General features: G+C 47.6%; 1 protein-coding gene across 5 annotated transcripts in view; it reads right to left on the bottom strand.

Annotated features, from left to right (window-relative positions):
* The window catches only part of KIRREL3 (kirre like nephrin family adhesion molecule 3), a 356,544-nt gene that overhangs the window by 196,087 nt on the left and 142,366 nt on the right, over window positions 1–18,091 (bottom strand). The gene's annotated exons all lie outside the window — the stretch shown is intronic.

Genomic DNA, 18,091 nt, shown 5'->3' with positions numbered 1-18,091 from the left:
AATTTAATTTGGCACTAACTTCTCTTACCTACTCCAACAAAACCAGCATGGGGGGTAAAAAGCAGCAACGCCATCTGATTCCTCTCCCTCTGGGGATGATTTAACCCCCCTGGACAGACCTGAAACGCGCAGCGCAGAATCCGTCCAGCTTAGCACAACGCTGAGGTACATAAAATAATCCAAGTGAATAAAAAAATCCAATAGGAGACTAAGAGGAATAAAAGCAATCAGGCAGTATACTACTAATGAATTCAATAGCAGCAAAGCCCATTTCCCTCTGTTGGTTTCTATAAATTTACAAAATAAATGTATTTTTAAGGTATACAAATTGGTCTGTATTAAGATGCTTGATAAACAGTTGCCGGGTAAAGACAGGCTATGAAAGCCTTCAAGTACTTCCTGAAATGCTAATATATTTCTACGCACCCTTGCTTTTAACGAAGATGAAGTGTTTTGTGCCAGGAGTGAGTTAAAATCCTGCGCGAGGTTTGCGGGAGAGAATTATGGCAGAGCTGGAATGAAACCCAAAAGACTGTATCTAGATGGAGACGCACGGTGCCAGCTGGTTCAACGCTACCTCGGATTTGCAACATATATATGTGTTATTATGCATAAGAGAAGACATAAATAATAAAACAGTGCAATATCCAGGTGAGCAGCTTTTCCCAGTGCAACCTGACAAAGTTGCATAGATTTTGTTGTGGCTTTGCTGGTTTTCTCCTGTTACAAAGTGGTGAAACAGCCCGGTTTCACTGTCATTTTAATCCAAAATTACACTTAAGCTACCCGAGGTGCTGTTGCCCTAAATTGTGCTTTTTTTCACTTGCCTGGCCATTTGATGGCTGTCACTCTTGCAGGGCTGACCAGGGCAAACGGTGTTTGACCTGGTGGGTTCATGCCTCAGCGTGGCAGCCCCGCTGGCCCTGGGCAAGCAGGATGCTCCCACTGCCACATCAACACCCTCCTGGCTGAGAACACATCCAGTATCTGGGTTAAAAGCTCTGGAGAAAGTGTGAGAGAGGAGAAATGGGGAAATCCAGCTTGCAGTCAATGGGATCTGACCCTGCAGTGTCTGAGAGTCAAGAATGGCTCGTTCTGATGTCTCTCCTGTCCCTCGGAGAGGCTTTTAGAAGTCTATAAAGCAGAAAACGGTGGGGAAAGCAGCCCAGAAACATAATGAAATTCTAATACGAGAGCCACCATGGTGGGAAGAGCAAAGGATAATGCTTAATGCAAGAAACATGTGCTGAGCTGGCAAAATTTAGGCTGTCACCATCTCCTGGGGAGGCTGCTGGCTGGGGAAACGTGCTACTGGCACCAGTAACATTTACCAGGGCGCGGAGGAGGAGTGCACGAATGCACCTTTGGCAACCTTTAACTCCTAAATCCATCAGCTCTTGAAAATAAGAGAATCATCATGTTTTGATAACTCCATGAGAGCCTGTAGACATTATGCTAATTCTCAGGGAGCGCTGTGAAGAATAAGACCAGGACACTGAAGGCAGGGAGTTTATAATTGCTTTTTAATATATTTTCTGAATTCATTGTGCATGCGCTATCTGTCCCAGGGGCTGAGCTGGCAGAGGGGACAATGTCAGGTGGAATAAATAGGATCTCATAACTTTAGTCATTCTGTATTAAATAGCGTCGAGCAGCACAATAAACAGAGGGACTGGGAAGCACATGCAATAAGGAAATAATTCAAGCACTGTGCATGCAAATCTTTCTCTCTCAGATCACCCTCATTAATCACCTCATGCTCATTTATACGCTTAAAGAAGCTATAAACAAAGGCAGAGATGGTTCCTCTCATTATTAGTTTTTTTATTGAGTTAACTTCCAGAATATTTTATAATAATAGTCACGGCTGGTGATGGAGTTGCCTGCTCTAACCAGCTCATAAAGTTCCCCCTGCTTCTCCTGTCTTTCTGTGATATAGGTAGTTATACAGAGATTATGAAGCTTATTGAGTAAAAAGAGGGAGATGCGATGGCAGCTCTACAATTTCTCCTGCCTGTGGCTTATTCAAGGCTCTAGCAGGCATCAGGGGTTCAACATTTTTCTATCAAGACAAAGAAGCAGGGGAGAAGCGAGGGAAGAGATGGATGAAGCCCCAAATCCAAATCCAAACAAGTAGTTCATTTGTGAAAACTCCCTGCAACCTCTGGTAACTCCAGCCTCCCTTCAAAACTAGGAGAAAAATTTGGAAAGAAAACAAACCCCCTTCTTCCCTTGGCTGAAAGACTTGCAGCACTTAGGATCCCACCAGGACCACGGCACAGAGAAGCTATGACCACATAGTGACGAGGTAACTATTTTTGCACCCAGAGGACACTTTCCTACAGCCTACACCATTAGAGGGAAGTATTTTTGACTTTTGGTGACACTCTGCCTGTGTCAAATAACACTGCGCACCCTCCTCCCTGTTTGAAGAGGTCGTGCTCGTGTCTTAATCATTAACTGCTGCTGTTATCAAGGCAAAACCTGCCTGCAGTTTAGTTAAAAATAAAAGAAGAGAAGCTACAGAAGATGCTCCATCCCTTCAGGGTATCAGCAGAAATAACGGGATGGGGAAATAGGGGCAGGTAGAGCCTGCAGGATCACCTCCCAGAGCCCTCAACCCCTCCTTGCACCCACCTCCACCCGCCTGGCACAGCTCAGTTCCTTCACAGTCCCTAAATCCCGGCCAATATATCCTGGAGTGCCTCGTACATAACTCTGTCAAGTAAGAAGATTAAGTGATGTTAACTTAGTCTAATATGAGGCTGGGTAATAAATTTCATTAGAAGCTGCTGGAAGCGGGCAACTCTGCGCTGGTGCGGAGTGTCAGGTGGTTGGCAGCGCTATCGTATATCTTAGGGAACTTATCATCTAATTATAAAGGATAAAGCATATTTTTTCAATGTGGTTACATGCGGTAATGAAGCATGCAGAAAGCCACGCAAGATAGATGGGCACTTTCACTGCTGAAGCTGAAAACTTGCTTAACTTAATAGTCTATTTATTACATTTATTCCCTGAGCATACATGGTCTGGCTAATATCTGCGAGTTCATCCTGTGCTGGGCAATTAAAACTGCTGCGCTGCGCTTGCAGCGGGAGGACCTGGCACGGTGGGGAGCGGGGTTTAACGCCCCGGGAATCAGCAGAGGTTAAAGGCTGGTGCTACAAGGCCCCGTGCAGCACTCTCCCTTCCCAACACCGCTGCTTAGAAAACGATGTTTGGCCGTTGCTGTTTTTTTTTCCCCCGTTACAGAGGGCTGGAGCCCCGGTGGGGAGTTCGGTGCTATGATATAACCAGACCACCCCTCCCTGGGTCACTGCTTCCCCTCCCAGCAACTGATGCAAGGCAGGGGACACACGGGCATCCTGCTGCCTCCCACCCCTAAATGGGAAATTTCTGCGCAAACTCAAGGACAAAATTCTGCTGAAAACCGGTTTTGATGGAAATTTTGCATCCAGCCCTATTTATCCACTCTTAATCCATTTGTCACAACAATTGCTGGAAAACTTTTCTCTCCAGCGCCTCTAGAGCTGAGAGAGAGGGATGAAAAGTAAACTTATGCAAGGACAGGGGTTTAAGCATCCCATTAAGATTAACTTATCTGCAGTAATTGACTTAACTAGGGGATTTTTAATGCTTTTCAAGGTTTTTTGGAAGACGGTTTTGCAGCAGCCAGCAGTAAAGATGCTCCTAAAAAAATATGTATATAGCGCGAGAAGTCCATAGCTAAGACTTTCTAAGGCAGTGATTCCAGGGGATTTAATAAGAATGTAATTTGTATAATTAACCATTCATCACTGTCAATTTCATTAAATGAATGCCAGAAATATTACCTTCACCAGCACGACCTAACAGGATTGGAATATATTATGTGAAAAATGAACACTCAGTAGGTTTTTTTTTTCTCTCTTTTGCTTTCCCTGCCTGGGCTCTGGCTGTCAGAAGGAGATTTGCAAGGCTGTGAAATAATTTAAAACAGTAGTAAATGAAAATGACTAAAGAAAATGTGTGGATTTTGGTAACTAACCCTCATCATTATGTATGAAAGTTCAAGTCAAAATGTTTTCACTTGTTCAAAAAAGTAAATGACTGGAGGAGCTCCCGTCTGCGAGGCTGCGATGCTGGGGAGCTATTTGCTGAGGTCCTCAAGGCATCTCCTGCAGGGTGGAGGCAGCCAAGAAAGGGCTTTTTGGGGAAAAAACACCTTCCCAAATACTTAATTTTGGTTATTTCTATATAGGGGATAGAAGGATGAATAACAAGGGGTTGTGAGATGCAACATTATGAGAGCTTAGGTGGCATTTCTCATTCCCCTCTGTTGGGTAGGGAGCAAATCCCCTTGACCCTTTATCTCCTAAAATAACCCCATTTCTCCCAGGGAATAATAAAGGACAATTTCCTGGGCAGGTCTCAGCTTTCCCGTTCATCAGCCATTAGAGGGCAACATCGCACAAATTCATCGTAACATCAAAAAAACCCACCCAACCCACACCAAAAGAGGATGTTGGGAAGAGAACATCCAAGGGAAATTACTTCATTTGGAGGCACATGGGGAAGTGTTGAGATTTTTACTTTTAGACAAGTTTAATAATTTCTTCAGATGTGAGAAATGGGGAGGAATAGGGAAAGCAAAGTTGGCTTTTTCCACCCCCCCACCCCACCCCCCTTCCTCCTTCCCTGTGGGTTTTTGTGCCTTTGTCTCGTTTGAAATGCAAACGAAGATTTTGTGAAAATGTTCATTTAACAGGTCTTGGTGGCTGTGATCACAAGGAACGGGGAGGAAGTGGTGGAGGAGCAGAGAGACAGACAGATGGGATGCTGGAGAGATGAAAGGATGTTTGCAGACCAAGAAACGGAATGTTTCTAGATGCTTTTTGGGATAAATTCCCCACCGGGGCACAGAGGAGACTTCAGCTTCATTACAATTAAGAGCGAGTAATGAAAATAAATACCAGTGATATTTAAAGAAGGTGAAACCTCAACACATCTAAAGTATCATCCTCCTAATGGTAGTGAAGAATGGCTGATGGGAAAAATTGATTCTCCCTCTTCCCACCTTGCAAAAATTTCTAGCTTTCTCATGAAAACAGAAAACTGCCCTTTCTTTGCTTGTTTTTGATTAGATGCAAAAGTGACTCTTCATTTGCAGAAACTGAGTAGCTGGCTCCTGTGTCCCTCTCCACAGAGCTGATGCAGAGGCCTTGGGACTCACCAGGAGCAAAGCGTCCCCTCTCCATCCCCACCGTGTTCTGAGCATCTGTGGCTATTTTTCAAGACAATCTCATTTTTTCCTCATTTGCAACAAAAGTGTGATGCTGCTCTCTGGCTTAAAAAGCCAGAACAAATCAACATTTCAAGTCAAAATGTCAATTCAAAACAAATGTTTTCATTTAATTTCCTTTTAAAATGTCATTGCTGCTAGGTTATTTCTGGTTGGGGAAGAGAGAGTTGAAAAACATGGACTCTAAATTTTAAAAAAGTAAGTCCAGGTGAAGGGACTGTTTGCTATTGTATTTCTACATATGATTCCGAGACAAAACCACTCATCCCAAACCCCTTTAGACTTCCCACAGCAAGAGCAAAAATCTTTCCCCCAAAAGATGTCCTGGGATTAAGATTCTTCTGCTTGAAGCCTCTTCTGGGGAAAAGGTGGTATTTCATTTGTCTGCTAAAAACCAGGGGGATGCTGGAAAGCCCCATATGGGGACGCTGCTTGCTCGCTCTTGGTGCAGATCTGAGCTGTTTCTGGGCAGTTCCTGTGGAAACAACTTTACCTTGTCCCACCCTGAACGAGCATCTTGGACCTTCTCCCCCAGAATAGGTCTGGGCACCCTTGACACTCCCCCAGTGCCTCCCCTGTGGTGCTGGCACAGCTCCCCATCCAGCTTTCTGAGCCCTTCACCACTCTTTTGCCTGCAGCACTGTAGACCCAACCAAGGCCTTGAAGGCCAAGTCTACAAAGAGCTCCTACACAACAGTTGGCATCAGCCTGCAGCACAAAGTCGGGTCCAAAGAGTAAACAGTAAGCCTGGCCTAGGTGTTATCTCAGCCCTCCTCACTGCCCCATCATGACGTCCAGAAGACCCCAGGTTGCCTGTTCCTCCTAGAGTCGCTTGACACTGCCCAAGGTCTTGCAGTGCCAAGCAGGGACCCCGTCCTACCATCTTGCCTCCCAGCTGCAGCACTGACCACGAGCCCACTAGGCACCCGGCATATAATAGCCATCGTAACTCACAGCGCTACGCAAGACAGACAGTAATATTGAGGTTGCTATTAAAATCTTTATGATATCGCCGTTGCAAGAATACACATTGATTTGCAAGACGATGATTATTATTACTGTTTTATTTCTGTTTTAAATCCAGGAGTGAAAGCAAAGTGAAGCAGAAGTTGATCGTGCCATATAAAGCACCAAGGAGAGAGAGAAGCAGAAAGCAAGATGGGATGCAATGTTTATGAGGTCTGTCTTTTTTTGTGTGTGTGTTCCCCGCTTCCCATGCCTCTCCGCTGTCAACCCTGGCATGCCATCAACCCTCCTGATTAAAGACGTCAGGCAAGAGAAAAGTGCTGACAGCAGACCAGGAGCATCAACAGCATCAATAGGGTCCCCCCCCACCCCAGCCTGGGCATTGCACGCTGTCAGCTGCCATCCCGAGCAGCAATTAATACTCAAATGATGAAATGTCAGGGCTGACCCATCGCACAGGGAAGTTAACAGACCTGTCAGCCCCAGCGGGGCTCATGGCAGGGGGGAAAAGCATGGCTGGGTGCAGGGAAGGACCACGCATCACCCCGGTATCACACATCCTTCTCCAAGGCCAACACGTGTGGGAGGGATGGAGGAAACTTCGGGGTCCTCCCCCTGCCCTGAGCGCGGAGAGAAGCTGTGGTTTCATATTCAGCAGTGAAGGAAGGAGTGAGAAATAAATACATAAAGGGACAGGAGAGAAGAATTTATTGCCTGCTAAAGGTGCAGAGCATTTAAATTTGAGAGATATATAATTTTATTTATGTTGATGCCAAAGTAAAGAAGATACACGACTTTCTCAAGAATAACTCCCGTCTCCTCGGGCTGGTCAATGCTGAAAGGCATGTAATGACTTTTTTTTTATTATTTTGATTTTTTTTTCCCCTTTATACATGAAGATGGATGCGCACTAACAGCATTGTATTGTCAAATCTGTAAATTAGGGGAGCGGGGAGAGATTGTTCATACCCTGCTCTCCACCTTCTGAGCTGCCTTGTCAAACTTCTTCCAAACTCAGGCTGCAAGCTGCGCTTTTTCTTTCTCAGAGAAAATCCCTCTCCCTGTTTAAAGATCTTCAATAAATTCTCCTTTTCCCATTTCTAATGTGACGTGGCGTAAAGGGTATCAACTGCTAAAGGTTGGCAATGCTCAGGTGGAATGAGGAAAATGGGGAAAAAAGAGGATGGAGTGGAACCAGGGGGAAGGGTGGGGAAATATATTCAGAAAAATGAAAACAAAGAGCCTCATGGATTTATCTGCCTGGAAGTAGCAATGTTGTGGCGATCTTTCTCCTGCTGTCAGCAGCTCATTTATGGTGGAACTGGGGGAAATGACAACAAGCATGGAGGGAAAAAAATAGAAAGGAGGGGAAAAAATTAAATAGGAGAAAAAATATAAACAAACTGTGGTTGAAATGATCGGTGGGGTGAACACATCTTTGACTGCCTCTCTAGCCTTATCTGGCAGCACCACTCATGCATTTAATCGCAATTAAATTGCAGAGAGAGGTTGTAATTCAGCTCTGAAAGAAAGAAGTGAAAATGTAAGTAGCTGGGGGGCAGGTAAGGGGGTGGCGGGACGAGCACCGTGATGCTCCCGGAGCCGCCGGCAGTGTTGGCACCAGGAGGCTGAGGCAGGGAGGTGAGAGGAGATCGCTGCTGGGGAACTCCTGCCAGGGTTCCCAGCGGCGAGAGGAGGGGCGGGAAGAGCCACTAAATCTCCCGTCACAGCCTCCAAAGCTTTTTTCCATCAAGGACCGCTTAAAGAGCAACGGGGTTGGTGCGTGAGCATCTTCTTCCCAGCGGGCGCTGCAGTCTGCCGCGTCGAGCAAATAAACAAACACACCCTCCCACGTTCCCTCTGCACGGCTTGGATGCGAACGGGAGCCGAGTGGTGCCAGAGCAAATCACGCCAAAACAAGCCTGCTCTGAAAGAAGATGCGGATGGCCGTTTCTCCGCTCGCTTGGAGGGCATCTTCCGCGAGGAGAGGAGATGTGAATGGTCTGAGAGCTGCCCACATCCACGCTGCTGTCCCCAGCACATCAGATACACCAGGGTGTGCTCATCACGGCCTCAAAATGATGCCAACGCGCCACAGAAACATCTAGATTGGAAAGGACCTTGAAGCTCCTCCAGTCCAACCATGACCCTCACCCTGACCGTTCCCAACTCCCCCAGATCCCTCAGCGCTGGCTCAGCCCGACTCTTCAACCCCTCCAGGGATCCCGGGGACTCCCCCCCTGCCCTGGGCAGCCCATTCCAACGCCCAACAGCCCCTTCTGCACAGAAATCCTTCCTCAGAGCCAGCCTGACCCTGCCCTGGGCAGCTTGAGGCCATTCCCTCGGGGCCTGGCGCTGGGGCCTTGGCTCCAGAGACTCATCCCCCCTCTCTGCACCCTCCTGGCAGGGAGTTGCAGAGGGCCAGGAGGTCTCCCCTCAGCCTCCTCTTCTCCAGACTGAACCCCCCCAGTTCCCCCAGCCGCTCCCCAGCAGACCTGTGCTCCAGACCCTGCCCCAGCTCCGTTGCCCTTCTCTGGCCACGCTCGAGTCATTCAATGGCCTTTTTGGGGTGAGGGGCCCAGAACTGAACCCACTCATCGAGGGGCGGCCTCACAGGCCAAGGAGGATGGGAGAGGTTTTGGGAGGCTGAGCTGCTGCTGGAGACACCCCTCACTGCTGGGCATCAGCGCAGCCACCCACTTTGCCTTTGTAGCCCTGGGACTGGCAGGGAAAGCACCAAGGGCATCACTGTCTCCCAGTTTTTCCTGTGCAATCCTGTCCCTTCAGTGAGCAGAAAGACAGCCCTGAACTGCAAACAGGGGCAGCACCTTAGAAAACCAGCTTGGGAGATGGGGTTGGTTAAACTGCCGGTGCTTCTTCCCCCGCCAGCCCCGCGATGCTCAGGGCATCTCCCCACGGCAAGGGGCAGCGTGATGGGGGTTTTGCACCCAGGGGATTTGCAGGCAGCGATTCACTCGGGAGTTTTCCAACCAAGAAGGTGGAAAACAAAATGGAGAATGCAATGGAGAGACATCAATTTTTGGTACCGCTACACAACCGGGCAGAGACACTCTGACCTCCAAGACTCTGAGCACCCCCAAACAGCAAAACCTGCACTGAAAAGTGGTGGTTTGGTTCCTCTGATCTGTAAAGGAAGGAGCAAGTAAATATGAAGTCCCTTGCAGCAGCAGCAGCTCACTGTGAAGGGTAAAAGGTTGCCCCTGCCCTGCAAACAGCCTTTGTAGGGAATTTAATCAAGCCATGTTCAGAAATTATTTGATTCCCTTCCCATGTCTTACTTATTGCTCCCACTTTCCATATTTTGCTTGCAGTTCGTGTATTTTGGTGTTAATTTAGACCATGCAGTCTACTGAATTCTTATTTGTGCATCTCTCTGCATACACATATTTAGGGCATAGAAATGAGTCCTCAGGCTTCAGGTCACTTCTTTAAGTCTGGCTGGGGTTGAAGCAAAGGATTTTGACAGGGCTTTTAAGGAACAGTAGGAGGGAAAATCAACATATATACATATAACCCCAAACCCAGGCTTATATGTCAAAAGTGGTTTTCATTCAAAAGGTGCTGCCATCCCACCTTGCTGTGAGTTTGGTAAAGAGCCAGGGAGAGCGAAAGGACGATGTGGTACCTTAGGAAGTATTTGGTTATCGGTTCAGACTGGCTTGTGCTCCCCACTAGCACCATCTCCAGTGTTATCATGGGAGCTGGATGAAAGTTTCCATCCCATTTATCTTCTTCTTACCGAGGAAAATAAAAGCTGACGCAGGACTTCGTGAATCATCACAGTACTCTGTTTTCAGATATATATGGGGTTTTTTTCCTAATTCAGAAAACTCAACAAATGGCCAGTGGCAATGTTTTCAAAACGAAGCGACTGTAATGTGAAAAATAAACTGTTGAGAAATAACCCCTCAATGCGGAAATGAAATGTGCTAACTTGGTTTGTAAAAAAAAAAAAAAAAAAAAAAGAAAAAAGAAAAAAGGTGTGAGCCACCCGAAGTAACTCCTCAGCACATCAAATATTGAAAATAAACCCCCAATCAACATGAAAATAATGATTTTAGTGGAAATCGGGATACAATTAGCCATTCCCTTTGCTGCTGGCCTTGGGAGCTGCCTGTCATACATGCTCCCCACTGCAAGCAAACATGCTTGAAAATGTCCCTGGTGAGCTGGAGAATCCCACAAATCGCCAAATCTCACCCCGGATCAGCCTCCTGAGTGCTGATGTCCTGGGAAACCCGCAGTGTCCCCCTGAGCATCCTCACCTACGTGGGGAGAGCTCTGCACCCCCACCAGAACCTCTGCAAAAGCCCCATCAGCATCTTTCCCTCCTCCTAAAAATAGGGGGACGCTTTAGGATGCTGGTAAAGTCCGAACAAACGCGAAGCTGTAATTTGGGCAAAACGGCAAATGGCTGAGGATGGAAACAGCCTCGCCAGCGTAAAACTCCTCCACAGAGCGCAGATGGGAGGGAGAGGGTAATCTTCTGGAAAAGCCTCTAATTGTCTGCCCACACTAATAATTTCAGCAAGCACTTCCCCCCCCACCCCTCCCCGTGTATAATTACACCGCTCCATCTGTCTATCAGCAGGTTTTTTACAGCTCCTTATGGCAGCCGGGCTCTCATCCTCGCAGTCAGACGAGAGTTGGGCTTTTTTTTTTAAGATTTAAGGATGCTTCTGACACGCGTCCCAAAGCCAAGGCCCTGGGGAGAGCAAATCCCTCTCCCAGGCCGGCTCAGACTCTATTAAAAAAAAAAAAGTCGTATAATGGCTACGAGCTCCGTTACGGTGCCAAAGCAGGAGGAGCAGAGAGGTCTGGTTTGTTTTCATCAGTTTGCTGTTGCTTTAGGGTTTGGTTCTGTTTTTTCTTTAGAAAACCCTCCTTTCTTAATTCATTCCCAGTAAATTTGGCTGCTCTACAATAACTACGTGCCACTGGCTGTTGCGTGAGCTGAGATAAAAACCCACACGGGAGTGTTAGCGCTTTGTAGGTGTAAGGCAGAGAGACCAGGAGGGTTATTTTGCAGGTATGATGTGGCTTGGTTGATTTTCCCGCCTTCTCCTGCCCCTTTCCAGTGATAAGCAGGTGAGGATGCTCTAACTGGGGAGGTTTGGCACCGCGGTGTTACCTCTAGTCCCCTTCCCATGGGAAACCCAGGTGAGGTGGGAAACTGTGGGGCTCGATGCAGCTTTGCAACCCACAAACTTCTGACAAATCCCAGCAGAGAGGGTTCAGGTCGCCCGCGGTTAGAGATAACCCAACAAAGGCCACATGAAAGCCTTTGAAAGCAGTGGTGTGTGTCAGGGTGTCTCTTTGCAAATAAAAAAATAAATAAAAATACATACATATATATAAACCCACACTGCACTGAGCATAAAAGAGCTGTTTGAACAAGGTAGCTATAGTTAAATTATCTCCATGTATTTCAATCATTTTGCAACATCAAGGCTCGTTTTTCAATATCATGGTCCTTTTGACGGTAAATGATTTGGGGTGGGTTTTTTTCTAGACTCCCTTTCAAAAGGAATTTCTGGATGATGCATGACACAAGCTATCCATCTGCCTATCCACCCCAAACACCAAGATGTCATGGTGCAATCCACCTGCATTCCAGGAAAAAAGAAGGAAAAAAGAGCCTAGGAAAGGCAAGTTTCATTTGAAATTAGGCTGTGGCCAAAAACTGCTATTAGTTTGAGTCATCAGGGCAAACCAGCCGGGGTGATGAAGAGGGATGGATTGCTTCAAACCCAGTTTGGCAAGCACAAACTGAGCAGTGGTAGCCCAGAGTGCACCTTCTCACAGAGCATCTCCCACCAGGGATCTGCGATCAATAGGTAGGTGTGTGCCAAAATCTGGTCTCTTTTATTTCCCCCAAAGTGACTTGACTAAATCAATGCAATAATATTCTGGCTGCTGTGTTGCAAGTGAGGAATAAAGCATGGCAATAAGTCGGTCTGAAGATGTCCTAAAAAATAGCAGGACTGGAAGAAAATGCATTTTTTACCAACTTGGCTTCAACTGAAGTTTTCCAGAATCCACCCATTTTAGCTTTGAAGGTGACTGCATTCCCACAATGACTTGACGGAGTCCCCCGTCCCCACCCCGTCATCCCGTCCCGTCCCCCCCGGCTATGTCTGGGCTTTCTTTTCATCCTAACCAGTTTATTCAGGCTTTTTTCCTCTTTTTTTTTTTTTTTTTTTTTTTTCCCTGGGATAGCAAACATCAGAAGGGCTTCTCTTAATCCATACAACTAATTGGATGCAACAGCTCTCACTGACTATCAATAATAACCCAGGCAGAGCCTAGTGATTTAATGATACCATGATCTAACTTCCTGGCAGCAAGGCCCAGGAGCTCCCACATTTTCAGGGGTTCTCAAGACTCTTTCTAGACACAACAGCTTATTTCTCTCCTTGACCTGTGCTCCCATGAAGCTGGGATAGACCCCAGCTCTCTCATTTTTGGAAAACCTCACAAAACATCATCTATCTCCCAACTCTCTCGCCAGGGTCTGAGGGGACCTGTTAACCTACCACTGCCTTGATTCACTTCAGCATCCCTCCGCGCAGCTCTGTCATGCTGCTTGTGCAAAGCAAAACAGCCTCTGAGATATAAATTACACATAGATGCTTCCAACCTGGTAGAGCGGTCCTTGTGTAAACAGGAATACACCTCACCCTGGCACACCGAGTTGGGCACGGGGGAAATAAAGGGGATTTTACACCAGGGTAACAGGTAATTTTTCAGTTGGGTTAGAGATATGGGGATTGCAGCATTTCTTCCCCCTTGCCATCACTCTGACAGCAACCTGCCCCACTCGCTCAGCACCCAGCACTACTCAGAGGGAGCCTCAGAGCTCATCCTGCCAACCCAAGGGTTTCACAATTGCAAATACGTCGAAGGATATGGAGGAAAATATTCATGTCCACCACTGTCTTCCCAGGCAAGATGCAGGGAAGCGCTCTGAAATGACCATCACTCGAACCTCTGCACCCTCTGCCCTGGGGGTGTGCCCTGTCCTGTGGCTCTGAGCCGTGAACGACGCTCTCCATGTGCCCACGCGTCTCCCCAGCCCATAAATATATATATTTATCCCCACAGTCGCTGGGTTTTTGCCTTCCCCCCTTGATAATGTTTATCACATTTTCTCCTGGCAAATTGCAGCAGTGCCTTGCTTTTGAAAGGAACTAAATGAGTCTGTGAAGTCAAGCATTGGAGAGTATCAAAAAGTCTGAAATAAATAATATCAGAATAATGATCCTCTAATAGCACAGATTGTTTGTTGCTGTCGGTTACTTTTTCTGTTTTTTTCTCCTGTTGTTGTTTGTGCTAAAAGAACACCCGGTTGGGATCCTTCTTCCCTTTTTAAAAGCTGCATTAAAAGGGGAAGTAATTAAATTTCGATTAAAGCCAGCAGTTGCTCCCCTGCCCGGCCTCCCATTTCCTTGCAAGCCGAAAATGTACCCAGCAACGACATTTTAAAAGACGACGCTGACCCCGGAGGAACCGAACTGTCTGGATAATGGAGCAGAGAGCCTTTTGCCTTCGCACCAGCGACACAAAACTTCAGCCAGAGCAATTGCCGCAGCTTTTTGTGAAGCTCTTGCTTCTCCACAGGGTACCATGGTCATGCAGATGCTTGGAGGGATTTTTATTTTTCCCCTCCTGTGGGTTTCCAGCACCGTACTAGCAACTTTTCTCAATGCTAAGTGTGATTTCCAATAAATAATCAAGGGAAAGGTGAGGCTGGTAATTCCCTCTCTACCTCAGGAGAGGAGGGTGCTCGGTGGCAGCAGGTGCCCTGGGATGGACACGGGGCTGGTACCACTCAAGCATCTCTCGCTAGAGTGCCAGCTTTCCTAATGAAAAGCGAATGAGCCCTTAAAGCTCCTGTTAGCATAAGTGTGGATAGGAGCCCAGGGAAATCGCTCCTTAAGTGGCACTCTCGATGAATAACCATCACCTTTCATATTTATTAAGGCACAGCCTCCTCCATCTACGCCTGGAGACGCGGGCTGGGAACTCCCACCGCGCCAAGGAAACGCGTTGGGAAAAAAAAATAACCACATGTAATTAAGTGTCTCAAGTAAAGAGTTGATTTAGATTTAATAAGAATGTTATTGTAAGTCAAACAAATGCCAATTGATTATTAAGAACCTAATTACTGGAATGTAACACCTGTCACCACCAGGTTTTTTTTCTTATTTTTTAGCTGCAGACTTGTTAAATCTCAATAAATACCCTTTTAATAATTAATTTGCATTTAATTAATGGACAAGAACAGTTGAGAAAGGTTGGTGCAGCCTTCTGTATCGGCACGAGCTTCTGGGGAGCTCAGACACGAAGCAGAGCAGGACTCGAGGACTTGTCTGGGGTGGAAGGACTTGCTTTCAACAGCTCGGTCTGCAAGGTGCCGAGCTCAGGCTTCTGCTGATAAACTCAGGGCAGGAGGATGGTCTGAAGCCCTCCTGGGAGCCAAGGCACCCGAGTGGATGCAGCTGAAGTCTTTGCACTCTGCAGCACCTCTCCAGGGCACAGACAATTCTCTGGAGATGCTGGAATGCCTCATCAAAGCCTTGCCAAATTTCCCAGGGCTTGAGGAACTAAAACCACAGCAGCCAAAAATAAACAAACAAAAAACCCCAAGGAATGAGAAAGATTTGTTTTGACACTTGAAGAAAAAATAACAGGGGGGGATTTTCCCCCTTTAGTTTACTTTTCATTTCAAATTATCCCTCACTCTTACGAGAACTGTACACAAACACTCGTTGCTAAGAGGGAACATTTCATCCGGGAGTTGAGCAAAATGTTGCATTTGATCTCAACCTCTCTTTTTTTTTTTTTTGACTAGTTTGCTGAAAATCACAAAGAATTTTACTTAGGCTCAACCCAAGACAAACTGCTCCCTAACCTCATCCCCAGCTATTGCTGCAACCTCTAGTAACCTGCAAAGCAGTTACTCATGCAATTCCTTTTCCCTCCTCCTAGGTGCCCTTGACCTTTACCTTTACACCTCGTTTGGCTCACCCGGGGTTCAACACCACCTCCAAAAACGGGAGTGCATCACCTCCTTCCTCCCTCACTGGCGGGATAATGGAGGGTCACTTTGTGGATCAAACCATCTTTAAAGGGCTGCTTTGGCAAGAGTGTCCAATGCAGCCTGACGCTGCTGCAGAACTCGGATGTCTAATGCCAGCTACAACCCACGCGCGACCCGGCCCTCCAGCTGTCCCCCCGCATCGGTCGGGTGCAGATACAGCATCCTTAAGAGACATGGGGGTTATGGGCGGAACCATTTCCTCTTCATGGGTAAAAAGCCCCTCTCCTTTGCTTTCCCAGGAGCGCATGACCCTTGCAGGATGGTCTACAAGGGCTTCACTCTTGCATTAGAAAGGAGGTAGCACCTGTCAGCCACTGGAACGTAGCGGCTTACAAAAAGCGTGACTTATAAGCAACAATAGGGAGGGCAAAAGGGTTGTGCACGCAAAATGTGGCCCCACGTGTATGTGAAAGGCTCCTTCTGCCCAAGGAAAAGCGCCGTCAAGTCTCTGCATCATCACACGCCAGGCCCAAAACATCCTGAGGGCTTCAGCTCCCTCCTTGGGATTGATGGGTCTTTCCATCCTTTCCGGAGTGATGGTTCAACTCCACCCAGCCAGGGTCTCACCTCCTCTTCCCCGGGCAGATAAAGGACCTGGGTGCTGGGTGGAGATGCCCTCAAAGACTTTGTACCCAGCCCATTCCCTGTCAGACCGTGGGCAACAGGTACCCACGTGTATTTGGCCAGCCAAGGGTTACCTTGTTATTCCCTTCCTGATTTATGTAAACTCCTGCACCGTGTCCTAATAAGAAATCAGTTCCTGTCATCATCTTTAGTTCTTATTCCAAGCTACAACACTAAAACACTTCACGGTGATTACAAATAGCAAAGTTATTTTTTGCCAAGCCTTCGCATCAGAACTTAATAGCATGGTGTAATGCCACCCCGTGCTGATGTGTGGCATATTTAATATCCATCTTTCTTAGAAATAACAGTGTTCTGAAATTAGAAGGGACTTTAGCAGCGAAATAATTAATGTGGATAACCATCATAAATGCCACAAATGGAACAAATACAGATGGCAGTGAACCATGATTGCTAATACCCTAACCTGTTGTGACAAAACTTAAAAAAAATGAAACCCTTTTTCCCAGAGGCCAGTGGAAAAAAAAGAAGAGAAGGGGGTTTCTTTAATTGCATCATCCCTTCTTGTTAGCAGCCACCCAGCCCGCAAGGCACAGGCTATACCTGCGCTCCCCAGCCTGCTGGACCCCATTAGCATCACACTCTCATTAGAGGGGGGTATTTGTGGGTTAGTACTGGACGGAGCAGCAGAGAGTCAGCACAGTCTGTGCTTTGTATCTGCACTTTGATGCACAAATGGCTAATCAAGCCAGTATTAATTGCCCCCCCCTCCCCTCCCCCCCCCCCCTTATAGCCCTTTTCGTTTTGGAGAAAAAGCCTTGCAGCGTGCCCTCATCCTCTTCTTTTGGGAAAGCATCCCTTCTTGCAGCTATTTGGTAGGTGCTCTGCGGGTCAAGTACCTTTTGGCTCTGAGCAGGTGGTGATTCGAGCCTTAAACGTGCATTAAGAAGAAGATTATAGCAGAAATGAGAGGAAACAGCCCCTCTGCCAAGCAGGGAGCTGCAACTGGCACCTTGAGGGGGACCCTGAGCAGCGGGAAGGGATGCACAGCCCGTCTGCCTGCAAACAGGAGGGTCACAGACTGCAGGACAACTCATTTTAGCACCGTCTAGCGCTGGGGTTTTCACTGCTTCCCCTGAGAATGTAACTTCCTTTCAATTATCTCCACAAAATCAGCAGCAAGGGAGTTGAAGGAATTGCTGTGCAAAAACGACACAGACCCCCTCCTCAAGCGGGGGACTCAAGGTCGGTCGGCAGCTCGGCCAGGCAGGCGCCACGTTAATGCAACCTTGGGGAGGTCCTTCAGGTTCATTTCCCCATGTCAAATGCACTGAGGGAGAGGAGGGAGGCTCTGCGGGTGTGAGTTAGCGGGGCATCTTTCTTCCCTTTGAGTTTGCAGAGTGCTTCTGAGGTAGAAGACATGAAGTCCAAGGTGGTTTGCAATGTGAAAGGTGCATTATGCTTCAGCAGCACCAGCAAAACCACAGAAATGCTCAAGGTGTAAGTGCTGGACCCCTGCCTGACGAAAAAAAATCTTGCATAGTCCTCTTCACTCCAAACCACACAGACAACAGCAGATTGAATCCCCTGGGAACATCTGAAGGTCATGTTCAAGCGTCTCCAAGACTAGGACTTCCACTGCTCCCTGGCTGCAGCACAGACGTGACCTTGTTTCAAGCCCGAGAGATTGGAGGCCACAGCCTGGACCCTGCCCTGTGTTGCCAGTACCTGTTCAGCATCGGATATTTCAACATTAAACAGTGATCGATGGGTGTGGATGTTCATCCGCAGAAATCTTGGCTTGTATCAGCACTGGCGTGGCCAGCAGGGCCAGGGAAGGGATCTGAGCCCTGGGCTCGGCACTGGGGAGGCCGCCCCTCGATGAGTGGGTTCAGTTTTGGGCCCCTCACCCCAAAAAGGCCATTGAATGACTCGAGCGTGGCCAGAGAAGGGCAACGGAGCTGGGGCAGGGTCTGGAGCACAGGTCTGCTGGGGAGCGGCTGGGGGAACTGGGGGGGTTCAGTCTGGAGAAGAGGAGGCTGAGGGGAGACCTCCTGGCCCTCTGCAACTCCCTGCCAGGAGGGGGCAGAGAGGGGGATGAGTCTCTGGAGCCAAGGAGCCAGCGCCAGGCC

This window comes from Athene noctua, chromosome 26, assembly GCF_965140245.1.
Source record: "Athene noctua chromosome 26, bAthNoc1.hap1.1, whole genome shotgun sequence".
NCBI classification, from domain to species: Eukaryota; Metazoa; Chordata; class Aves; order Strigiformes; family Strigidae; genus Athene; species Athene noctua.
This window is presented reverse-complemented; position numbering and strand designations above follow the sequence as displayed.